At 46.0% G+C, this 26723-nt stretch overlaps 1 long non-coding RNA gene across 9 annotated transcripts in view; it reads left to right on the top strand.

Annotated features, from left to right (window-relative positions):
* Nucleotides 1-26723, top strand: part of LOC135364799 (uncharacterized) — a 49157-nt gene that overhangs the window by 18363 nt on the left and 4071 nt on the right. For 2 of the 9 annotated variants that reach the window (XR_010412573.1, XR_010412575.1), the window contains exon 3: nt 511-26265. This is a non-coding gene — a long non-coding RNA (uncharacterized LOC135364799). Of the gene's footprint in view, nt 1-510; nt 26718-26723 lie in introns of those variants that run through there. The other 7 variants (XR_010412578.1, XR_010412574.1, XR_010412577.1 and 4 more) reach the window with 7 other exon arrangements.

Below are 26723 nucleotides of genomic sequence, written 5' to 3' on the forward strand. Positions count from 1 at the left end.
TGCCATGATAAACTTTCCCAAGATAAAAATATCCACGTGAAAAAAAGCAGAAAAGAACTTGAGGCAAAAGCCCAAGGAGAGGGACTTTGTACACATGCTTAGGTAAAAGACTTGAAGATGCTGAAGCATACTGGGCTCAACGATGACTTGAGCTAAATGATTCACCTCCTTAGGTGACCACCTTTTTATATGATCATTAGCGCATGGGTAGACCAGCTGGCCTAAATTGGGAGAGCAGTCTTTTTCAGTGAAATTGTTTTTGTACTCTTTTCAACTGTAGACTACCCTTATTTGCTTTTTATACCACTTATTGTACAATAGTGCTCATGCTCACCATTCATATTCTTGGGGACTTTGCTTCTAAGCTAGATTTAGGAGGCTTTTTTATGAGCCTATTTCATAGACTCACAAATGGATTTAAGCAACTCATTTGCCAAAACAAGGCCTAAATTTCTCCAAAATATCTTTCATTTGCAATCATTTTCAGCTCATCAGCATTATTGATTTCAGATCCACCATGATGGGAAATGATTCTCTCTGAACTTAGAGACCAGCTCCAACCAGGAAGATGGAACCCACAGAAAGGTTTGACTCTCACAGCTGAACAGGTGTGAGTCATCTTTAACTTTGTAGGGAGGCCTCTGGTACTGCATCACTCTGATAATCAGCTGCTCTTGCTTCTGTTCCATCTTCCTTCTGCCAAAGCTGGCTGGGTACAGGGCTAGAAACCAGGTGAGCCAGCACTTACCTCTGCTCTCACTGGTTTATACCAGTCCTCTTCTCTGTGGCCTGGTGTTCTCCTTCTAGGAGCTTCCAGACAAAATCATTCTCTTATAAAGTTTCTAATATGACCCCTCCTTGAAAAGTACGCACATATTTTGTTGTTCTTGTTTCTGAAACTAATTACCACATTAGTATTTTCTGTAAATACCTCTTGACTTACCCAGTATTCTTGCCCTGAACCCACTTAATAGATAACATAGGGAGGGCTCTTGAAACCCGAGAGAGGCAATATTCCTCCAGAATGTCCAGCCCAAGCCATATATAGCAAGTCTGTTGCCAACTCTCTACCTCTCAGAAACTCTGTTAGAATGAGAGAGACCCCTTTAAAGTTCACTAAAAAGCAATTTAGATGCAGCAGAAGTATCAACAACAAAGGTATACCAAAGAAGGAAAATAAGTTGTCAAGAACAGTGAGTAATGGTAGAGTTTTAAAAAAATCAATATCTGTTCACATATTTCTGTGCATGGGGTGCATCCATCAAAGTGAGTGGGTGACATTTGTCCCAGCCTGGCTGAGCCAGCCAGTGCCGCATGACTCACCTTCTGTGCTATCAGCAAACCACCAAGCCTCTTGCCTGGGAGTTAACAAACTCACTAAAGAAACTCTATTCTCAATCTGTCATTAATTGAATCTTTAAATGTAATCCAGTTGCCAGCCAATTTATAAATTTCCCCCATATTCTCTAGCTTACTTCTAAGTTTCCTTCCAATCACTTTTGCAGCCTGGCTGGATTTGTTTGGATTTATCTTAGTTTGCTTTGAGGAGGAATTGAAATACCTCTGTCTCTAAGAAGATCACTGTGTCTCCACCACAGAGGTCAGGTAGAGCAGAGAGGTGATCTCATAGGGTTTTTCCACCTAGTGATTTTGATTTTTAAAACAGCTATGTGAAAGCCCCAATCATTGCCTCTTAAAATCCCCTTTGTGCTCAAAGAGGAAGCTTGGCAAATAGTTCCAGCAAAGTATCAGGAATATCAGATAGCACTGATTCACCAAGTTCTGGAAACAAACCTCAGTTTCTCCAATTATTGGTTCAAGATGAGAAAACTGAAGATGAGAAAACTTCCCTCTCTCAAGTACCAGTGAGGTAACAAAACAGAGATCAGCCTGTCCTGTGACAAACATGACACATGAGTTGACAAGTGTTCCATTTTTTTCCACCCCAGCTCATGCTGTGCCCTTCTGGCTACATTGCTTCCCTGGGTTCTCTATTTAAGTCTTACTCATCTTTGGAGGTCCCACTCTCTCTCAAGAACCTTTCCCAACTTATTAGCTCAGAGGGAGCTTCTCTGGCACATATGCCAAAATCTCTTAAAGGACACTTAGTGTAGGTTTTCCAGGGTAGGGACTGTGCTGAATTCTTATTTGTACACTGATGGGATGATGGTGCTCAGCTTACAGCACTGGTATGCAATGCCAGCTGGGCATCAGACTCACCCATGCAGCTTTTAAGACAGTACAAATGTCCAGGCCCCACAACAGACCTTCTGAATCAGAATCACTACTTAGGTGGTCTTACAGATCTTCCTCAACTTACGGTGGTATTACATCTTAATAAACCTGTCGTAAATTGAAAATACCACAAGTTGAAAATGCGTGTAATACACCTAATCTACCTACCAAATATCACAGCTTCGTCTAGCCTATCTTAAACATGTTCAGAACACCTACATTAGCATATAGTTGGGCAAAATCATCTAACACAAGTGCATTTTATAATGAAGTGTTGAATATCGCATGTCATTTATTGAATACTGAAAGTGAAAAACAGAATGGTTGTCTGGGTACAGATTGGTTACAAGTGTAGCAATTGGGCGCCTGGGTGGCTCAGTCAGTTAAGCGTCTGCCTTCTGCTCTGGTCATGATCCCAGGGTCCTGGGATTGAGACCTACGTGGGGCTCTCTGCTCAGTGGGGAGCCTGCTTCTCCCTCTCCCTCTGTCTGCCGCTCCCCCTGCTTGTGCTCTCTCTCTCTGTGTCAAACGAATAAATAAAATCTTTTTAAAAAAGTGTAGCAGTTGTTTACTCTCATGATCACGTAGCTGACTGGCATCACAAGAGAGTATCCTATGGTATATTGCTAGTCCAGGAAAAGATCGGTATTCGAAATATGAAATATGGTTTCTACTGAATACATATCATTTTACACCATTGTAAAGTTGAAAAATCGTAAGTCAAACAATCGTTAAGTTGGGGACTGTCTGTGTATAGGCAGGCACTTTTTAAAACTTAGACTTTCATCATAAATCTTGTGATGGTGTGTGGTGATTGCTCTCGCAACCCCCTTCCCCCCACCTCTAGGTCCCCAGTTCCTACTCCCTCCCTTTCTTACAGAACCTGCATGTATTCAGAGAGCCACCCCTCCTCAGCATAGTCCCCTTGCTTCAGAGGAAGCATCGCCTCACCTTCAACATGAAGTGAGGACCAAATGGTCTGAAGCTAAATACCATGGTTCAGTAATAGGTGTGTGACCCAATTCTGGCCTTTGAGAGAAGGAAGAGGAGTGGGGGAGACTTCTGGGAAGGGTCCTTCTCTTGTAGGAAGCTTTACTCTTTCCTGCTGTTAAACTAGTGGTCACTGGCAGCCACCCTATGATCTTTCTCTCTCCTCTCCCCTCTCCCCCAGAGGGAGTAAGTCTTAGGATGAGAAACTGTGAAAAAACCTGGATCCTTGAGGGTGGATCAAACCAACCTGAGTTGATCTAAATTTAGACTGCTACTTATGTCCATTAATAAATGCCTAGTTGTTTAAGACAGTTCTCTTACTCATGCCTGAAATAACCTCCTAGGTACACTTGTTTTTATTCCTTCAATCCCAAGTATCACCTGGCACAATGCCCTCTTTAATAAATGCTTAATAAGCATTTGTTGAATGAGTGAATCCACAGTCATTGAGCACTGATATATGCCGAGAACTGGAGATAAAGTAGTAATTAAACAAAGTTCCTGTCATCATGGATTTTACACTTTGGTGGGAGTAAAACTGCCTTTGTGGGTCAGGTTAGCAGCCTCTGTAGAGAAATAAGCTTTTTGTTTCTATTTGTGCAAGTAGATGGGTTCAACCAACATAAGTGGTTAGAATGAGAACACTTGTGCCAAAGGATCACTGCTAAGGAATTCACCTGACCACCAGAGTGACTTTCTGCAGTTAAAGAAAAAGGAAATAACAAGTGGGATCATGAAGAATACTTGGTCCCCAAGTTCATGACTCAGAGGAAAAACGACGGTGCTCTTATTACTGTATCTCAGCCACAGAGCATACGACATGTAATTGCAGAGGACCAAATGGGGAGTAACAATTTGAAAGGGCTAAGAAAATTTGATTTTACTAAATAAATGGAATTTGGAGAAGGGAAAACGGATGACCTACTGAGTGTCAATCTGTGAGTATATGAAAGGTAATGACGAGGTAGGGATCAACTCACCTCTAGCTCTTCCCTCTGTATGATGCCCATCACTGAAGATTAAGGAAGGAATGACCTGGTAAGGGAAATGCCTGATGTGAAGGCAGATGTTGGGTAGCAGCAGGCCTGGTCAGAAAGCAAATTCAGAGGGGTAGGGTAGGAAGGAGCAGTCCAGCACAATGAGTTGAGGGGCAAAATCAAGAAGACTAACAATGATGCAAGGCAAAGGGAAACATTCCAGACCTAGAGAGATGAGGGCTTCATGGACCAGGGCTCAGGAACTTGGAGGCCTGACACCAGAGAAATGAGAGTCTAGGACATTGACCCTCCTGTCCTGAGGTCAGGCCTTAATCATAAACTCAGTACCAGTGGACAGACAGGAGACTAACAAAGCATGACCCCTTCCAGGGCAGGAGGTGTCACAAAGGCCTTATGAGATAAGGTACACGAGATGGTCAGTGTTGTGTAAATATTCAGTGGATAATTGAGCTCATCAGGCTGCCCTGTAAGATGGCAGCAGCCAGGCCATTCTTGATCCTTAAACATTAAAATCATAGGTTATTCTGGAACTGGCACAAATTTCAGCTCCCTGAAACAAAAAGACAATTGTGATGGACATTTTTTTCTCTCCCACAACTTGCATCTCTGCCCCTCGTGATAGCATTGAAGTTTTGGGGGAGAGGCCACTCTCCTCTGCCCACAAACCATGTGGCCCAGGTGAAGCCAATTCCCAATCACATGATCCTATCTAGGAGTGGGTGAGCAACTTGGCTTGACTAATTAGCATGTTCCTTCTCCCTAGACACAGTGATTGGTTCAGGGATGGGCATGTGATCCAAGTTGGTCCAGTGAAAGTCAATTCTGAGATTTTTGCTGGAAAGGCTGGGAAGAGGCAGCTCTCTTTCTACTGGGTGGCGGAGCTGTACAATGTAGAACATAAACACAGAGCTGGCAGGAGTCACTGCATGGGGAGGGCTTGCCAGCAAATGGAACCAATCCAGAGGAGGGCAGGGCTAAGAGAGAGAGAAGGAGAGATTGCAAGGCAATAATTCTGGCAATTTTGAGTCTATGGTACCAGCTGTGCCTAAAGACAGATCTATTCTTGATCTTCTCTGTTACTATTGCTTAGGGCAGTCTAAACTGGGTTTCTGTTACTTGCAACTTGGTGTCCTGAAATGATAAATAATGGGAGACCATATTACGATAATTTGCTTTTCCATCTCAGGTGAGTTGATGAGATCCAGCCAATCAACTTACATAGTGCTTTCTATTGCTAAATACTGTTCTAAGCACAGATAAAACCATGAATACAACGGAGTCCTTGCCCTCAGGGAACTTAACTCCTAGCAGGAGGAGATAGCTATTAAACAAGTCAAAATAAATATACATAAGAAAAGTTTAGGCATATATAAAAAGAATCAAGAGGAATACATTGAATCTTGAGCAGGAGAGGCTGTTTTTAGTGGGTGTAGGTCTCTTGAAGGTCTCTTGAAGGAGGTAGTGACACTCGAGATGAGGTCATAATAATAAGAGGTGCCGCTCAAGACGAGAAGAATGCCCCCACCAAAAGAAGAGCAGATATAAAGGCCCTCAGACTGGAACAAGACTGGCCTATTCAGGAGACAGAAAGAAAGTGAGTGTGGCTGCAGTGTCCTGAGTGAGGGACAAGTGGAGAGAGATGAGACTGGACAGGTAAGCTGGGGCAGCCGTTGAGCTTCTGAGAGTTTGGGTTTTATTCTGAATGCAGTGGGCACTCACTAAGAGGACCTGACTTACCTTTTAAAAACATTATTCCCATTGTCGGGTAAAGGTTGGACTAAAGGAAGACAAGAGGGAAGTAAGATCTATTAGGAGATAATGCAGGAGTCCAGGTGAGAAATGATGGAGGGACCCTGGACCAGGGTTAGAGCAGCAGACATGGAAATGGACAGGTGGTGGATTTGGGATACATTTGGGAGGTGGAGACAATAGGATACACTGATGGGTTAGAAGTGAGGTGTGAGGAAAAGGGATGATTCAAACACAATGATCAAGTTTTAGTCCAAGTGGTTAGGTGGATGATGGTGTCACTTACAAAAGTGAGAAATCCAAGTTGGGGAGCAGACTTGGGGTAGGAAAGAATCCATATTTCTGTCTTAGCTGTGTGAGACGTTCCAAGTAGAGATGTCAAGTGGGCAGTTGGTTAGTCACACCTGGAACTCAGCAGAGATGTTTAGGCTGGAGATAGTTACTTGCAAATCATAGACGTGGATGGACTGGATGAGGACACCCAGCTAAAGAAGAGAGGTGCTAAAACACAGAGCCCTGGGCCTGCACCAAGGGGAGAAGGAGCAAAGGGAAATGAGGAATGGCTGGTGAGGTAAGAAGAAAACCAGACAAACATGATGTCACAGAAGCCGAGACAAGTGTTTCAAGAACAAGCGAGTTGTCATCTAGGTTGAATGCTGCCCTGAGGTTGAGAAAGATGAGGACAGAGAACGGGCCAGTGGCTTTGGCAAGATGACCCTGATAAGGGACTGTTTCGTGGAGAGATAAGGACAAGAGGCACGTGGCGGTGCAATGAAGAGAAGAAAGCCAAAGGAAAACACCCAGGTCAGCTGGTCAGTAAGGCTTGCTGGCCAGGTACTATAGGGTTAGATGTGTGGAAGGGATTGACAAGACTTTGTTAGGGATATGCTGTCTTTAAGAGTTGAATATTTTTACAATGTATTTTTAGTTTAAAATTACATACAATGAAATGTACATATCTTAAGGGATGAGGTTTTTTTTTTTTTATTATTGAGGTAGAATTCACACAGCAAAATTAACCGTTTAAAAGTGAACAGTTCAGCAGCATTTAGAACATCACGATGTTGTGTAATCCCCACCTTCACCTAGTCCCAATTTTCATCACTCCCAAGGGAGACCCCATACTCCTTAATGGTATGGGGTTTCCTTTGGGGATATGCTGTCTTAATTCACCATTTAATTCACTCCAATTCACATTTATTTTTTAGGTCTGAGTAGCCAAACTCCATGTAACACAGCTCTTTATCGAAAGAACCTGGGCCAAGCCAAAGTAACCCGTGATGTTAGAAGTCAGGATCACGATACTTTTGCAGAGAAGAGAGTTTGTAGTGAAGGGAAGCAGGACACCAGCGGGGCTTCTCAGGCGGTCTGTGTCTTGACCTGGGTGGTGGCTGCATGGATGTGTTCACGTAAAGATAATTACTCAAGTTGTACACTCATGATACATATGCTTCTCTGTGCGTATGCTTCAATTTAAATTAAAAAAAAAAAAATAGCTAAGGAATCAGGAGGCCTGGGTGGCAGTTCCAGCGCAAGAGGTGAGGAGCTGTGTGACCCGAAGCAAGCCTCTTAACCTCTCTGGACCTCAGACTCCCTCATCTGTAAGTGGAGAGGATTAACCAGATGCCCTTCAAGGTTCCTTCCACCCAACATGGTTCCCACGAGCAGTTCCCTCCGATTGAAGTGGGGCATTTGTGCTGCTGAGATCAGCCCGAAGCCCTCACTGACCCTGGCAGAGGGAGAGTCAGGCCTTACTCATGCTCTTCCTTTCAGAAACTAGCAGTTGCAGCTGATGTCTCTGTAGTGAAGGGAAGCGGCGGCAAGGCAGCTGTGAAGTTAATGATAGTGCAAATAAAAAGCTGCTAGTAATTAGGCGGCTGGATGTTCAAGCATTATTGTTGTTTTAAAAAATCAATTAGCTGAATAAGAAAATGCCATTGAGACAAACATTTATTTTTCTCCCTAGCACAGTTCCAGCTGGGTGGGAGGATAATGTGGTCAATTCCAGAAGTGGGAAATACGGTGCTGACATATTGGAAATTAATTTATATTTTTTAAAATTGCATAGGGGAAGATAGAGGCTTTTCAATTTTTGTAAGCTTTTGTAAGGGAGAAAGAAGTTTCACATAATCACCTGTGATTTGTACCCGCTACTGCTTTATTAGGGAAGCCTCCAGCTCTGGCAATGACCACATCCCCATTTCCTCCTTTTAGAAGGAGTTTTGTAACAAAAAATGCTTTTAGGACATCTGGGGTTATTGATCGGTATTCCAATCTCTGGGATAAGACCTGGGGAGTCTATGAAGCAAATAAATGAAGAAACAGAAATTTTTTCCTATCTGTCTCTTGTTCATTGTTCAAATAACTGCATTTAGCCAAGCAGATCATATAATACGGTTGTGTTTGTTTAGAGCACTCTTCTGAAGACTACTTGGGTCTGTGTCCTGCATTAACCACGTAACTCTGGGGCCAGTTATGAAAATTTCCTGTGCTTTAGTTTCCTTATCTGCAAAAGGAGATTCTGTTAGTACCCACCTCAGGGTGTGTGTGTGTATGTCTATGGATGCACACGTGTGTGCACACACATGCACACAAAAATGAGCGTGCATAACCCATGGAAAATGCTTTGCCCAATGCCTGCCATGTAGCCGGCACTCAGTAAATATTAGCTATTTTTACGCTGGGGGAAAAAGAGGGAGTTCTTAGGCCTGTGGGGAAGGGGCAGGCAGTGTCAGGCAGCAGAAAGTGGATCCAACTGTTTACCTTTTGTGTGGCCTTGTGGACTCCTGCATGCAAAGGCTCTTGACCACTGTGGCTCTCATAAGACCCCCAGCAGGGCTTTTAGACTTCTCTGGGCTTATCAGTTTTGAGTCCCTGCTTGTTGCACTTTGGGAACCACAAATAGCCCTGGAGAGAGGGAGTCGGAAGATCTGACTGTTCCCCTGTAATGGATGATGACCTCCCCCACCGCCCCCCCCCCCCCGCCGACCCCCGCCACCTCAGCTGGTGACACAGGCCTTTCGCATAATGGAAGGCATTTGGGGATCTATTTTTCTCTCACTGCGTAGAGGATTACTCACCTCACTCCTCTGTGTCACAGGGAAGGAGGGGTGGGGGGAACACAATCAACTGCCAAGGATGAGTCAAGTTTCAATAGAGCATCTTTGCTCTGAAGGCAGGGACTGCTGCTTGTTACACATTCCTGAGATTCAAATTGCAAAGCAAGTCTCAAACTCACGCTCTTTTTTTTTTTTTTAAAGATTTTATTTATTTATTTGACAGAGAGACAGCGAGAGCAGGAACACAAGCAGGGGGGAATGGAAGAGGGAGAAGCAGGCTTCCCGCCGAGCAGGGAGCCCGATGCGGGGCTCGATCCCAGGACCCTGGGATCATGACCTGAGCCGAAGGCAGACGCTTAACGACTGAGCCACCCAGGCGCCCCTCGAACTCACGCTCTTTTACTTCTTTCTTTTCGGAGAAGGGTGGCAACTGGAACTGTATTTTTTGGGAACTGTATTTTGACTGTGTTCTTTCTAGGTTAGAGAATGAGGGAAGGTGATAATCCCAGAGCTGGCTCTTCTAGGGCCTCTGTGAGTCTTGATTACGAACCCAGGCTGGTTCATGCTGCTTCAGCTCTTACCTTCTCCTAAATCATCCACCCCCATCTGAGCATTTCTGCCTTTCCCGTCCAGGAGTGGCCACGGTCAGCTGGCTCTGGATTAGAAATGAGTGTGGAGAACGTCTCCTTCCATGACCAAGACCACTGCTGTGGTCTTCCTAGCAGGTGTGTCATCTATCCACTGCTGGGTCTAGTCCAGCCAAGAAGCCGGTCGATTCCCACATGGATGTACACCCACCACCTGTGGCTCCAACCTCCCTATGAAGCTCTTTCCTCAGGGTGGCATGGAGTATTTCCCCAGGAGGTGTCAAGGGAGAGGAATGCTAATGAGAGAGAAGCGATGTGATCAGTCCTGTGATCACTTAGTGTTGAAGCTAAAGGATATTTCTTATAACACAGTGCATTGGCATACACTTATTTCCATGGTATGAAGCAGTGGAACAATCAGAAAGAAAGTAAAAGGGTAGGGTCAAGTTCAGGGTACAGGGCAGGAGAGGAGAACATAGGACATTGTTGAGTTGACCAGCCAATTGGCAGGAGGCATGTTTTGAGCATCTCCAAAGACCACAGGAAACAACATTGCAGAAAACATTGATTTTAACTGAACTGGTGTGCTTGAGGCCAACAGTTCCCAAAGTTAGCTGAGCATGGGAGTCATGGGGAGCTTCCGGTGATACATGTTCTGGGCTGTGTGCCGGGGAATTCTGAGTCCCCGGTCTTGGATGGGAATCTTCATTTTAGAAGTTTTCCCAGGTGGTTCTGATGACCAGTCAGGTTGTTTAATTACTAAGTCGTGCCACATTTCGAGCGGAGATGGTCCATATTATCTACCACCAACAAGGCAGCTCAGGCTTATTTCTAAACCTTTTGTTATGAAATGTAACACAAAACAGAAATGTGCCTGAAAGCAAACACCCAAGTGTCAAATAGAATATTGCCAACAGATACGTTTTTTGGCAACTAAATACAAATCTTCAAAATTCCCATATTTATAAACCACTGGAGCTATGCCATTTCTCCAGCGCCCGAATTGCAAGCCTCGGGTTTTAGGTATATCTCTGATAACTCTCGAGCTTTCCTCTGGCTCAGGAGCTGACTTTTCACCCTTCATAATCTTGCATTTGGATCCTGTGATTAACCAGGAATCAGAAACTCATTTCAAACCCCAGCTAGTTCCTCTACTTGCCTGTGATCTTGGACAGGTTCTTTTACATCTCTGGCCCTTAGATTTCTCATCTATGAAATAAGAAAAATAGCAGTATCTACCCCATAGGATTTTGTGAGCATTAAATTTATTGAGCAAACTCAATATTGCCTGGCGATCTACAATTTTCCTATCAGACCCTGTTTTCACTTTGCTCCTCTCCAAAACGTCTCTTCCCAGAAATTATCCCCGTGCCAGAGGCGTGTGCAATTTCCATCTATATAGAGCCATGCTCTCTTATCTCTTGTCTTAAAAGGAAACAAGCAAAAAAACAAACAAACAAACAAAAAACCCTCCTTGACCCCACATCTCTCTCCTACTATTATTTTTCTGCCTCCATTCCTGGCAACATTTTTGTAATTACCGTCTCTGCTTATTCACTCTATGTGGTCTCCTCTGTGCTCTGCAGTTGGGCTTCTGTTGTCCCAAAGCCACAGAGACCACACCTGTCAAGATGACCAAGAATGTCTGCATTGCCCCAGTCCAGCAATTACTGTTCTATTCTGAACTTAGTTGGTCTTTCAGCAGCATTCGACAGAGTAGACCATGCTGACAGCTGGAGAGAGAAGCTTCTGAGCAGAGGGAACTGAAAGCCCAAAGGCTCTAAGATGGGGACAAGCTTAGTGGGTTCAAGAAGCAGAAAAAAAGGCTGATGTGGCTGGAGCACAAAGAGGGAGGAGTATGAGCTGGGAAGGTAAAGGTCTGCAGGGGCCAAATCGTGTGGCACCTTGTCAACTGGAGTGAAGCTTCTGCGAGGCTCCTGGCATAGAGCAGGTGCTCAGGGTTAGCTATTATCACTGTTATTATTAAGATTTTTTTTTAAAGATTTTATTTATTCATTTGAGACACAGAGATACAGAGACAGAGAGAGAGCATGAGCAGGGAGAGAGGCAGAGGGAGAAGCAGGCTCCCCGCTGAGCCAGGAGCCCGATGTGGGGCTCGATCCCAGGACTCCGGGATCATGACCCGAGCCGAAGGCAGATGCTAATGACTGAGCCACCCGGGCGCCCCCGTTATTATTAAGATCTTAATAGTGCCGAGTGTGACAAAGAGGGGAAGGGAGCTGGGTAGGGAAACGAATTAAAATTCCCAAGTCTTGAAGAGCTTTCAGCCTATTGAGGGTCTAGATCATACATAGGTAACTGAATGAGAGCTCACAGGCCGATTTCTTAATGGTCAATTTGTCATCGTCCCCCCTCCTCCTACCACCCACACTTTCTTGGTGAATTGTGTCCCATCCTGTGATTCTTTCTGGATAATTAAGGTTTAGTTTTTCACTTGAAAAGGAGCAAAAGTGGGCTGTAAGTCCCTGTGAAGAAAGAGATGACTAAGAACCTACCAGCCATGAGATTACCATGTGGGCTGAGGACAGACCCTGGCCCCGTGTCCTCTCTCCTTTTCCAGACTGCTCAAAGCAATCACCTCCAAATAAATAGTAGCTGGTCTGCTGTTTCATTTGTGCCAAGCTGCAAACTGCACAAAGGAAATCAGACTCTGGAGCAGCCCTTTGGTTTCCCGATACAACATGTGTGACCGAAAGCAGGTGTGTTTTTATCCTCCTGGTGTCCTTGCCACACACATTCCTACTGTGGGCACCTGCAGGCAAACACACACACACTCACCACACATTCCACATATAAACACACGCACACACTCAGTGCACCCCCAGATACTTGATGCAAACACTCAACACACACACATCTTTGTCATAGCTAAAATTAATTTGCTTTCATTTCCAAACTCTGACGCTCACAGAGTTCTTCCTCAAAATGATAAGCCCATAGCGCATTCTGGGTAATGGCATGTAAATGAGTAAGATCACTGTGTTCCCTGTTTTTTATTCTGGTAGACCATTCATATGGCAAGAAATATGCTAGGGTAGAATGTATTCCATTCTTAATCTGATTGTTTTCAGACTTTTGTGCTTGAGGACATTTTTGTCATTATACTGGTTTTTTGGTGTTCCTTTTTCGTGTCTGGAAGCTCAATATTCTTTTCTGTCATGCACCATTTCCAGCACTCCAGGCCAGTGAGATGTCTCTATCCTCTCCATTTTAGATTCGAAAGCATCTGTCGAGTGCCTGAATGTGTCTGGCTCAATACAGGTGCTCCACTTGAAGAAAACCTAATAAAGTATGAAAAGTCAAAGCCACAGAAGGATTCAGTAAGATTTCCTTCCTGTCTTAGTATTTTTCTTGTTTTTTAAAAATTTTACTCTATGTTAATAATCTTATTTTATTTTAGAACCTATCAATCACTCCCTGATGGAAATGGAAAAAAAAAAAATGGTCCATGACCCACAGATCGTTTGAGAAACAATGAAATAAATACACAACATTTGAACCAAGAAATTCTATTCATGAGATGACACAAAGGATGAAAAAACAAGCCACATAATGGGGGAAATGTTCGCAGCACATTAATGGTTAAGGGAGCTTTAAGAATCAATTCAAGTAAAAATGGGTGAAAAATCACTTTACACGAGAAATCCTAATGCCTGGTGAACATGTGAGGCGTGCCCAACCTCACTATCACCTCACTGTCAACAAAAGCCATGGATTATGAATAGGGGGTAAAATTTTAGATCGACAAAGACTTAGAAGTCCATGCTGAGGGCGCCTGGGTGGCTCAGTCGGTTAAGCGACTGCCTTCGGCTCAGGTCATGATCCGGGAGTCCCTGGATCGAGTCCCGCATCGGGCTCCCTGCTCGGCGGGGAGTCTGCTTCTCCCTCTGACCCTCCCCCCTCTCATGTGCTCTCTCTCTCTCTCAAATAAATAAATAAAATCTTAAAAAAAAAAAAAAGTCCATGCTGAACAGCAGGAGCTCTCTGTTGGGGGGGTAAACACTTCAAAGCCTTTGGAACACTCTGGCGGCATCCACTGAAGCCGAACACAAAAAGCTGGACCTGTGAACAGCAATTCAAGTCCTCATCCTAGGAACTGACAGCATGCGCACAAACCCAGCGATGAAAGCAGCATGATTTGTGATGGTTGCAAAGTGAAAACAAGACAAATGGCCACCAGTAGCCGACTGGATAAATAGATGATGTGCCGTCCACGCTATGGCATCGTTAACAGCGGCAAAGCCCATCAAGGCATGGCCTCAAACAGTGACGTCAGGGCAGCTCACAGACTGTACCCTCCATCCGTCCCAGGCTCCAGGCACTCCAGGGTCAGACGATCCTATACACTCAGTAACTTCCTAGTGCTGGACTTAGTCCTGTCTGCAGAGCTCGTGCCTGCTTGGTGCCCAGACGTCTTAGGGGTGAGAGCGGGTCCCTGAAAGGGTCTTGGGTAAGTCCTCCTGGGCTCCCCTGGGCACTGCTGTGGTTGGTCCTGTCCCTGCTGTTGAGAACATTTGGCCTGCTGGTTCTTGAATCCCAGGAGCTTCTTCAGTTGGGTCGTATGTCCCTCCTGCTCCTCAGAGGCCAGATACCTGTCCTTCTCAAAGTGTGTCCCCAGGTCCCACTGCTGTGCCCTGCGGTGGACCCCACGCTCCTGGTGACACCCCCTCGGGGCCCTGGGGATGGACGGTGCAGGGCCCATGAAGTTCTTAGGTTCTTACATCCTTCATTCCTCTGTTCCCACCCCTTGAGCTTAATACATTTGTAAATGTTTTTTCTCATATAGGATTTCAAGCCATATACCTGTTGTCCAAAATAAGGTTAATCCCAGAAGCATGGGAGAATGAGGCCATCCTGGCCCTGGTGTCTGCAGACAGCCCAGATCAATGACTGGGAAGAAGACACACAGTAGAAATATTAAGACATTGAATGAATGCTAAGTACCAGGAATCTGCCTTTTCCTCCAGAAAATCACCAGCCACCCCTTTTCCTTTCCAGCTTCAGGTTCCTATAGCCCCACTCCTTAACTACGTCTTTCAGCACCCCCAAAATTGACTCAATCTACCTCAGCATCAGCACTTCTTTAAAAAAACCTCAAACATAGCGTATTACACACACAGTTTGCCTTTTCACCTGTATTGCTTGGCGGTTGGACATTTAGGTCAGCCTCGTTAAAGGGTTCACACTACTCCACTCTAAAGAGGTGCTCATGGCTGGACACTTGGGATTTTTTCCTGGTTTTTGTCTATTAAGAGGCTGCAGTGGAAAAGAACCTCCCTGTTTAATCATCCTTCCCAAGACTGAGTTTCCTGGGGTAGTTATTAAAATGTTTAACTTTTTCTTTCAAGAAAAGAGGATGTGGGCAGAGAGGAGTTTTCTGCAGGCCTGCTGGGAAATCGGGGCTCTTCTCTGTAGTAGCAGGGTCATCCTGGGAGAGCTGCTTATCACAGGGAAGTGACGTGGGAAAATTCCCATAAGAATGGTCTGGATGAAATGCAATAGCACATTTGTCAAGATGCTTTAAGAAGTTGAAAACATTATACAGCAACGATAAGGTGTAACTAAAGTAATGGGGCAGATTTGACTGGAATCCTATACTGCAACCAGCCACATATCTTTATGTTTGGCTAGATTATACCCAGAAGACTGAGAACACCTAATCCAGACAGACTCAAGAAAAAACTAGAAATGTATTGTCTCGTGTAGAAGTCCACGGGGTAGGCTGGCTTCACACACTGTGAGATTCAAATGCTCAAGTGATGTCACAAGGACTGGATTTCTTTTCTTGGCTCTGTCTTCTGACGTGTTGGCTCTCATAAGTCTTCTTGTTGTGGGGACAAGATGGCCAAAGCAGATGGGGCGCCTGGGTGGCTCAGTTGGTTAAGCGACTGCCTTCGGCTCAGGTCATGATCCCAGGGTCCTGGGATCGAATCCCACATCGGGCTCCCGGCTCAGCGGGGAGCCTGCTTCTCCCTCTGACCCTCTCCTCTCTCATGCTGTTTCTCTCTCGCTCGCTCTCTAATAAATAAATAAATAAATAAAATCTTAAAAAAAAAAAAAAAAAGATGGCCAAAGCGGCTCAAGCCTCATGTGCCCTCAGGCTTTGGTACAGCAGGAAAGGGAGAGAATCTTCTCTAGTAGCTGACACCTGTCCCAAATGGAGTCTTCTTGACCCTAATTGGCCAGTCATTGCTCAGGAGGCCATCCCTGAACCAGCCAGAGAACATCATTCTCTGGCTCTCTCAGCCCCGATGTAATACCTTTTTTGGGACTCAAGGCAAAGTCAACTCCACTAGAATCCTGTGGACTGAGAGGAAAAGAGTAGATATCTGAACACAAACCCCGTGCTCTTCTGGCATTACGTGAAATGGACATCGGGCCATCAAGAAGCCACAAATTTTTACTGCCTTTAGAGACTTGCCATTCATGAGCCTGTCATTTCAAAATTCTGGCTCAGCTGAGTTTCCTTCAGGGAATATCTCCACATTTTGTTTTAGGGGGTGGTAGAACCAACAATTAGAGGCACGTGTGCGGCAAGAAAAATGTTTGCATATTGAAATGGCCTTTAAAAGTGTTTCTCTTTTGGTGAGATAGCTTTTCCTCCTGTCATGTAAAGAGGTTTCCGTCACAGAGGTCTAGCGAAAGGAATGGAGTTCTTAATCAGAGTTGCAGGGAAAGCAAACACACCAAGGCTGAGCATCTTCCTCTGCACAACTGAGAAGCGATTAAGTGCAGAAAACCCCCCCATACATGCAAGGTCGTTTAAATCAGAACAAAGAGAGGGGGAAAAACCCAATAATTGTTTTTTGATCAAACGTGATTACATTTAAGATAAGCTCAGCCATGCTTTTACCATCACAAAGGGAAAGTGGAGGAGGTTGCCAAATAAGCTCCCCTATCTTCAAGTTTTGAAAGAGCCAATTATGAGATGCAAATGACCCAAAATTGGGCTAGGAAATTAACACTGAAATAACCAATAAGTGTGTCAGTTCTCTAATCTTATTTTCTCAGGTTATGTATCTGCTTCAGCTCCTTTCTGCATCATCTGTTTCTTTTCCCTACTCTCCCTCACCCTCAAATCTTCATGTCTTCTTAGCTTGCCAGTCTCACTGCCGTGCTTGCAAGCCCACGGGCAGGTGCTCCTGAGCTACGCATAGCTGCTCAGGGCCCTTTGCCCAGCTCACCATCCGTGTGAGTCAGCAGGTACTATCCTGCCCTCGGCTCTGCTTTTGGAGAGATTGGGGTGACCCTGGGATAGGCGAGCCCCAGGAGGCAAGCTGGAGGAGGCCACCAGGAGCATGAGTACAGAGCAGACCATCTGACAGGCACAGGGGGGAATCAGGACCAGAGGGGCTTTCTGGGCTCTTTATCTGGCTCTTGGCCAAGCAGTTCCCCTCCCTCCACCACATTCCTTATTTCCAGGCACCAAGTTCCCCTGTAATCAAGTACCCAAAAGTGTGGTAGCCTTCAGATTTTGCTTTGTTTGGCCAGTAACAGGTTTTAATGTATTTTAAATTTAAATACCTTTGGGTACAGTATATGTGTATATATGGATATATATATATATATATATATATATATATATATATATATATATATAAATCCTTTTGTTTTCCACAGTCCCTACTACTCCCTATTGCCTTTCACAGGCCTGCTACATTATCCCTTGTCTGACTGACCTTCAGCTAGTGGGTAACGTATTAACCCTTTCATTTTTATCACCTTAATTCTCTCTCTCCTTTCTCTCTCTGAGGTAAACAGTCATTGAGGAATGACTGAGTCTTGAGTGTATGCCCCCTCCCATGCCTCCACGCTTCACTGAGCCACACTGGGTCTCACTTTCCAAGTCTGCCTTTCATGTCCCCAAAGAAGCCACCCCTGCTCTGAGTCTGCACACATTTTGACGCCTCTTCCTGCCATGCCCTCCAGCCTCTTCCTAATTAATTCACACGTGGCCTCCAGAGCTCCACCCAAACGTCACTTCCTCAGGAAAGCCCTTCCTGACTGCCCCAGATTAGGACGGATCGCATCGTGTGCTCAGAACACCCTGTACTTCTGCTTCACAGCATTTACCTGGACGGTCTTGCAATAATTACCTGTCCACTTTTCTCCCTCCCCCAAACACCTCCAACCTCCAGCATCTCCCAAACGCGAGCGCAGGGAGGGCGGTTACCCAGTTTGTCTTGCTCATAGTTTATCTCCAGCTCCAAAGGAGCACAATCTGAGTGCTCCTTACATGTTGATCAGCGAGTGAGTGGATTAATGAAAAGATGGTTAAGGCATCAACAGACTGAGACAGCAGGGAGGAGAATTTCAGGGGAAAGACTGCGTGAACACAGGGTCCAAGGGAACATAGCACGGGGCATATGACGCTACCATGCGGAGTCTAGTTCATTCATAAATTCCAGCCTCCGTGAATGAGCTGGGCTTCCCCAAGTTCCTTCAGAGCAGGTTCTTTCCCCACCACTGTGTTCCAACAGCCCACCATGTGCAGGAGGGTTTCCCAGCTTTGGTGGGTCCTTTCACTTGAGCCCAGTAAGTCCCCTCTTGCACTCCCTCTGGTAAGCTGTCCTCACCTTCCCCACTCTGTTTAGATTCCTCACTCCATTCCCTCTTGAAATAAAAACAATTTAGTGACATCTTCCTTGGTTTCTCTCTTTTTTTCTATATCAACTCTGGCCTTCAGCAGCACTTATATTTAGTGGTATAGGGCGAGCAGTTTTCCCAGGAAAAGTTTTTCTTTTCTTTTTTTTTTTTTTTAAAGATTTTATTTATTTATTTGAGACAGAGAGAATGAGAGAGACAGAGAGCACATGAGAGGGGGGAGGGTCAGAGGGAGGAGCAGACTCCCTGCAGAGCAGGGAGCCCGATGCGGGACTCGATCCCGGGACTCCAGGATCATGACCTGAGCCGAAGGCAGTCGCTTAACCAACTGAGCCACCCAGGCGCCCCAGGAAAAGTTTTTCTACATGTCTGTGGTTTTACCTGAATAGTTTTTGTTTGAGGTTTAAATGGATCTATTGATTTTCTGACCCATTCAGGAACTTTGCTATTTTTAAATTAAAGAGGGATGTGCCAAGTAATAGCAAATCGAAACCATCTCCATTGGTGCAAATCACCTTCAGGATGGACAGGTCACCTTTTGGAGGCCTGACGTAGTAGGGGAGGAACTCCATTCTGAGTGCAGAGAGCTAGGTGCTGAGCCTGCTCTGACCCCAGCCCCTCGTTGGTGGCCCTGCACCAGCCCTGTCTGCACTATGAGGGGGTCTTTCCGGGGATGGATCTCAAGCCCCTCAAACTCTGATGACTCACCTGGGTCCCTGAGTTCAGGGTCTCAGTGGATGTCACTCTTTCCCCCTGCACTGAAGCCCAGGAAAGCCCCAGGGCAAAGATCACCAGGTGGCAGCCCAGTGAGCTTGCCTGTGTCCTTGAAAAACCTATGTGCCTGTCTGGGAAGGGGGTGCATTGTGAGGTCCAATTTACAGGAATAGAAGGAGACTAGAGAAATGGCTCTTTCTTTGTTCTGTGAAGACCCTAAATGAGCCAACCTCTTACTTGCACCCACTGGGCCTGTGACACAGGAGTGGGCCTCATGGTTGGTGTTAAAAGATTACATGTTTGTGTCCCCCCCCACCACCCAAATTCATACGTTGAAATCCTAACCCCCAATGTGGATGGTTTTAGGAGGTGGGGCTTTTGTGAAGTAATTAGGTCATGAGAATGGAGCCCTCATGAATAGGATTAGTGACCTTATAAAAGAGATCCCAGAGAGCTAGCTCACTGTCTCCACCATGTGAGGATACAGTGAGAATTTGGTTGTCTGCAGCCTGGAGGAGGGTTTTCACCAGAACCTGACCATGCTGGCATCTACGTCTGAGTTTTTAGCCTCAAGAACTGTGAGAAATAAATGTGTATGGTTTAGGCCACCCAGTCTATGGTAATTTGTTATAGCAGCCTAAACTAAGACAGTTGGGTTGGAAGAGGTATTCTCTGCACACACAGGGGTCTCCCCAGAGTCCCTCATGTTCTTTTCCCTTCCCCAGTCCTTGCCACCACTGACTAGAATATGCCAGTGTGGTCAGGCAGGAAATGTGAGGAGGTCTCCTCCTCTGCACCCCAAACCTGACCAGGGAGGCATAGTAATCCCCAAAGGGGACATAGAGCTAGTCAGTCATCAGGTATTTTCCCCTCCCCTGGGAACACATCAGAGTGGAACAGAAGAAATTCCTGGAAGGGTCACTGGCTCAAGGACACTTATGGCCTATGCAGTTAAAACACCAGGACCTCCCAGGACCAGAGAAACTAGGATCCGTTCATCCCAGAGCCCCAGGAAACAATGGCAATCACTCAAGGAAGCTTAGAGCTTGCTGAGGGTTTGGTGTTGGGCATTTGGAGGAGATGGTGGGTAAAGGCTCAGGATTTCACGTGCCAAGTAGTGTGAGTGCTGCCACCAAGTTATGCCACCATATCTTGCTTCTGGAACAGGACAAGATTTATAGATCCAAGTATGGCTGGCCTTCTGGCTGCAGGCTTGACTCATCCAGACCCTTTCACTCTTCCTAGATCTTTCACTAGCCTTTCCCTGCTCAGAAAATTCTATGAGTCTCTAGTTTTCTAAAGGAAAAAAAAAAAAATTGACCTCCCTTGCCAGGCCAATGCTCAAGGCTATTACGGTCTTTCACAATGGAGCCTCCTGAGCCCTTTGCCACTTCTGCCTCCGTAAAACATCTGAGGGCATGAGGCACAAGCCTCCATGCCCACCCACTCCTCCTCCTCTAGTCCTTGCCCCTTTTCCAAGGTCCATTCCTGGGTCATCTTTCTTCTGGAAGCATCCCCTATCCACGTGGTCCCTGGGGGTCCCTTCTCTCTCTGAACTCCACTATAGGAATGAGGCGCCACAACCCAGTTCTGACTTTCTAGATTAGAAGCTGTATGAGGGCGAGGACTGGCCCTGTGTTGTTCACCACTGTATAATCTAGGGCAGTAGCTGGTACATAACAGATGCTCAATAGATACTTGCTGACTTAATTAATTCAATTCCATTTTTTATTATTTGTCTTGTTTCATGTATGCAATTTGGTTGGTCCAAGTAGACTGCAAGCTCTTCAAAGCTTAAACCTGGTTCCATACTTATAAAATTTTTGTCTCTTGATTTAGCTGGCCATCAGTGCCCAGAGAGAGTACTTACTACGTAGGATTGGGCAAGGCTGAGTGTCTTTGCAAATGCTTTTTCTGGAATGTAATTTGACAGTACAAACCAAGAGCCTTAAAACTGTCTACATCCCTTGACTTGGGAATAATTCTTCTATAAATCCATCCTAAGTAAATTAACTGATGTTAATTTCATCAATTAATGTCATCAATATTAATAAAACAAGAGTGGCTGCAATTTACAAGACTGCTAAGCACTTATATGTGCCAGACCTTCAGCTACTGGCCACTTTACATACATTCTTTCCTATGATCCTCTGAATCACCCCATGAGATAAGTAGTATGATCCTCATTTCACAAATGAGACACTGAGGCCAGAGAAGTTTATGGAACTTGACTATCATCACATCCTTGGTAAATGAAAGAGTCAGAATCTGACCTGGGAATGTATGACTCCCAAGCCCATGCACTGTATTCTTATTATACCAGTAGAAAATCATGAGCAATATAAATGTCTAGCAAGAGGAAATGAATTAGTTAGGGTATATCCACAATATGGGATATTATTAGCCATCAAAAATAATGTTTTTGGAAGATCGTTCAATGATGTGGGAAATACTTTAGATAAAAAGTTAAGTGAATGGGGCACCTGGGTGGCTCAGTCGGTTAAGTATCTGGCTTCAGCTCAGGTCATGATCCCAGGGTCCTGGGATCGAGCCCCACATCGGGCTCCTTGCTCTGCAGGGAGCCCACCTCTCCCTCTCCTCTCTGCTTGTACTCTCTCACTGTCTCTCCTTCTCTCTCTCTCAAATAAATAAATAAAATCTTAAAAAATAAAGTTAAGTGAAAATAATAAGATTCTGCAGTGGGTTGAATGATGACCCTAAAAGATATGTCATATCTAAATCCTTGGAGCTTATGAGTGTGATCTTATTTAGAAAAAAGATCTTTGCGGATGTAATTAAGTTATGGATCTTGAGATAAGATCATCCTGGATTACCCAGGCAGGTTCTAAATCAAATAACAAGCATCCTTATAAGAGATGGGAGAGAGAAAAGATACAAATGTAGAAGGCAATGTAAAGATGGAAGCAAAGATTGGAGTGATATGTCTACAAGTCAAGGCATGTTAGCAACAATGAAAAAGAAGAAGAAACAAATTCTTCCCTATGACCTCTGTAGGGGGTACAACCCTGCTGACACCTTGATTTCAGACTTCTGGCCTCCAGAACTATGAGAAAATAAATTTCTGTTGCTCTAAGCCACCAAGCCTGTGGTAATTTGTTGCATCAGCCCTAAGAAACTAATACAGATTTCTAACCATATATGCCTTTAGAAACCTTACTCTCTGTCATGGCAATCCAGACCTACTGCACTCTGACCCCAACCTACATCTCAAGCTGACAAGCATTCTATAGATTCTACCCCAGGAAATGCTGTCCTTTTGCTCTCCTGGGCCTGTGTCCACTGAGATCTCCATCTGCCCAAGAAGATCAATACAGATACAGACACGTACCAATGTCTGTTATAAAAATCGATACTTAACACCACTCCTGGGATTCAGTGCAGCTAATGCAGACCAAGTGCCAAGCACTATCCTAAGCACAGGGACAGCATGAAGACCAACTTTCATTATGTAGCACTTTAGAGTTTGCAAGTCACAACCACATGCCTTGTCTATTTGATCTTCACACCACCCTGTAAAGTAAGTAAAGCAAAACATTTTACACCTGTTTTGTAGGTGAATAAGCTGAGGCTTCACAGATATTAAATGCCTTGCTCAAAGTCATGCAGTAGGGCAGAGCTTAAACCCAGTTTTCCTGCTTATTGTTTCCATGATACTAAGTTCCCTCCAGACCCAATGTTTTGGAAATTCAGGTAGAGGAAATTAAATCTTAGAAGAGGTAGAATTCAAGCAGAGTCTTGTAAAATGATAGAATCCCAATAGATTGGTGGTTGGCAAATTGTGGTCTGTGGGCTAAATCTGGCCCGCCTCCGATTTTTGTAAATAAAGTTTTATTAGAATACAGCCTTGCTCATTCATTTACACATTGTCTATGGCTATTTCCATGCTACGACAGCAGAACTGAGTCGTTGTGACATAAATCGTATGACCTGCAAAGTCTAAAATACTATTTGAGCCTTTACAGAAAAAGCTTGCGGACCCCTGCAATATATGGTTCCATGTGTATGGGAAGCGCTTGTGGGAGTGGAGATTGCCTACAAGGTAAGGAAATCCATAGCTTCTGGTTAAAAGTAATATTTGATTCCTTCAAATAACTGTCTTTCTGGTCTTAATAATAATAGCAAACACTTATGTGGTACCTATTATGTGCCAGGCAATATTTTAACTGCTTTATACATACCAATTTATTTTATTATGTTATGTTAATCACCATACATTACATCATTAGTTTTTGATGTAGTGTTCCATGATTCATTGTTTGTGCATAACACCCAGTGCTCCATGCAGAAGGTGCCCTCTTTAATACCCATCACCAGGCGAACCCATCCCCCCACCCCCCTCCCCTCTAACACCCTCAGTTTGTTTCTCAGAGTCCATAGTCTCTTATGGTTCGTCTCCCCCTCCGACTTCCCCCCCCCTTCATTTTTCCCTTCCTGCTATCTTCTTTTTCTTTTTTTCTTTCTCTTTTTTTTTTTTAACATATAATGTATTATTTGTTTCAGAGGTACAGATCTGTGATTCAACAGTCTTACACAATTCACAGCACTCACCATAGCACATACCCTCCCCAATGTCTATCACCCAGCCACCGCATCCCTATTGTTGTCGTCATCATCATCATCCCCCTTTTACAGATGAGGAAGTAGGGCCAGAGAGATCAAGTAGCCTGCTCACGCATGCACAGCTAGCAAGCAGCAGGTACTCTGTTCAGTGCCGGGTGGTACCTGCCAGAGGCTCTGTGTGGAACTGCCTCTATATTGTTTCTCACACCCTTAGGAATCCTGGGAATTCCGTCATTCATTTGACAAGAATGTCCAGAGCCCTGCTGTGATGTAGGCCCAGCACTAGATGCTATAATAAGAGCCACTGTTTCTTTCTGCTCTGGCATTTCCTACCATCTTCCTGACAGCCCCCCACACCCTGCCACTCACCTGGGAGCAGAAGCACTGTTTGCAGCATGGTGACTCTCTTTTGATGCACTGGCCTTGGGAGGTCAAGGAAGCTATGACAGAGCAAATGTAAAGGCTTTTCCAGAACAGAGACAAAGTGCTAAAGCCATGATGCAGTGATCAAAGACAAAGTCACCAGCTGAGTAAGGAAGGGAGGGAGGCTGCGGAGCCCTGTCGTGATGCCCAGAGACTAGTCACCTTGGCCGTGAGGATGTCTTCTATCCACCAAGGCTGCAGGACTCTACTGTAAGCCGCATCGTGATGAACTGGAGAACAAAGGCAAGTCAGCTAGCTCCAGAATTGTAACCTGGCCCAACCAGACCAATCAGCTTCGCTCAGCGGCCTAAACATCCTCTTGTGGCTTATTTTTCATCCCCCTTCAAAGGTGATTGATTGGTACAAAAAAATGAGACACAAAATTTTGTACTGACTATATCATCCAAGATTCGGGGAAGGGGAGGGCTGCTCTGTTGGGGTATGTTTAAGAGCAAGCAAGGGGCACACTGGAGCAGGTACCCATCTGCAGGGGTGAATGTACCTGTCTCTGGCCTCCTGCCCTCCACCCCCAGTGGATGGGAGATGGGAGTGGGAAGAGAAACTGTCTAGAGTCAGTATCAGCCCCCTCCACCCACAACCACTGCTCCCCAGGCATCAAGCCTGGGAGGGGATGGGAGGGGAGACCAGCTTGTACCTCACCCTGTGCCTCTCTGTCCCATGGATCCCTCCCCTCCTCACCCCACAGCCCAATACTGAGAAGAAGAAGAAAGAAGAATTGATCCAGGCTCCCGGCCCTTGGGAGGTGTTGCCCACAGCATCAGTCATGAAGTCCTGGGTGTCAAGTTGAAAAGGAAAAAACAAAAGCATACACTCCACCCCAAACAAAATGGAATGAGAGAGAACAGACTTGAGTATGAGTAACAGGCTGCCCTCTCAAGATAGCTCCATCATCTGGAGGTGAGCCCAGAAGGCAGGAGAGAAAACCGTTTCTGAGTTTCCTAATCATTCCTGGAGTGCTGCAGCCCTCAGGGGACGCGTCCACCTCGGCCATCTGCCCATGACCTCAGCTGACACTCCCTGGCACAACGGCTGGTGAGCTGGCTGGCAGGGGGCTGGGGGACCCTCGGAGTTCAAAGAGGGGGGCTCTTGAGAAAAAAGCAGAGCACCAGGCTCCACTTCAAAGGCACACAGAGGCCGGCTTGTATCTCAGCCCCCCTGAGCCTCCACTTGGCTGGTACCTCTGCTCTGAGGGGCTGGGCACCATTCATGGTACTGGCCGCCCACTCCTGTTCCCTTTGTATCTGGTGCTGAAGCTCCCAGCTGCATGCAGTCCTGGCCAGGATCTCAGAAATGAGCTGGCCCACAGGCATTTGTCCCAGGTGCCCAGGGCCAAACCAGCAGATGCCACCATTCACTGAAATTAGCACGGGATTCGCGAGAGCCTCCATATGTCATGCCCAGGGCCCAGAAGCACCAAGGGCTCAGCCCCTGTGCACTCTGAGCTTAATGGCTAGTTGGGGGACACAGCCCCGAAACAGATAAATAGAGAACCGTGAATGACGTTATGGGCTCTGAAAGAGCCGAACCAGGTGCTGAGAGGGGAGGTGCCAGGAGACCCAAGTCAGCTGGGGGCTCAGGGGAAGTGTCAGGCCACGGAGCGGCGTGGTGGTGAGTGGGCAGCCGTGGCTGCAGGAGGGGGGAGCTGCACAGGCAGAAGGCACCACGCCTGCGAAGCACGGGGCTCAGGCCACCAAGGGGCCACCAATGACCTGAGTTGGGTACAAGGGGAGAGAGTAGCTTGGGAAGAGGACGGGGCTCAGGCGGGGCCCAGTCCGATGTGCTTTTGCTGGGATTTCCCCAGGCTCAGCTCTCTGGGCACCGAACAGAACAGCACCAGCTCTCTCGCAGGAGATGCAAATGTTGTTTACTTACTGTTTTTCTCCCTCTCTCAACTTTAAATTTCTTGTTGCATTTACACCAGAGCCTGCAACTTCCCCCCACCCGTCCATGTTTATTCAATGCCATCATTTCTGCCCTCTCTGAGCTACGCTGAGCAAAAATACATGTCTAGGACAGAAACCAGAAGACAAGAGAAGGACACTCCGAAGGGCCCTGAATTGGGGTTTCCGTCCCCGGGGACCCCATTCTGTCCAGTGCTGGAGGCAAAGCTGTCACAGTGCAGGAGGTCGGGGGGAGCCGGGGGCTGGATTCGAGTCCTGGCTCTGCTTCCCGCTGACCATGTGTGACCTTGAACAAGTCACCCCCCACTCTGGGTATTTGTTGCCTCATCTGTGAAATGAATGGATCGCACTAGGTCAAGGGAGCCCTACCTGGGATCCATAGGTAAGCTTTCCGGGGGTCCAAGAATCCCTGGAATGGTCTGGAAAGTGTAGTGGATATGAGTATTATGCATTTTTCTGGGGAGGGTCCACAGCTGTCATTCAATTCTCAAAGGAGACCAGGACCCCCCAAAAGGCCAGGGACAGCTGTGCTGGGTGGTGTCTATGTGCCCACAGCTCTCGCGGTTGTCGGACTGTCCACTCTGAGGTCCCACCGGAGGAACACTTACTGTAAAGTTGACAAGACACTGGCTTCTGGGGCCCTCAGAGCTGGGAGAGGCTGGGAGGGCTCCACGCAGGGAAGGGGCGCAGGGTGCAAACAGGAAGTGTCTACGATTGCATTTCCCGTAACCTGGTAAGGAGGTCTCTGAGGAACGGGCCCTGAATCTGGGCGGGGTCAGCAATTTACCGTGGTCCCCGCCCCCGCATCTAAATAAATCCTCACTTTGTCCTTAACTTTGT

The sequence above is a fragment of the Mirounga angustirostris genome, unplaced genomic scaffold, assembly GCF_029215605.1.
Source record: "Mirounga angustirostris isolate CCGP_5_RB_7025 unplaced genomic scaffold, mMirAng1.0.hap1 SCAF_6, whole genome shotgun sequence".
Taxonomy (NCBI): domain Eukaryota; kingdom Metazoa; phylum Chordata; class Mammalia; order Carnivora; family Phocidae; genus Mirounga; species Mirounga angustirostris.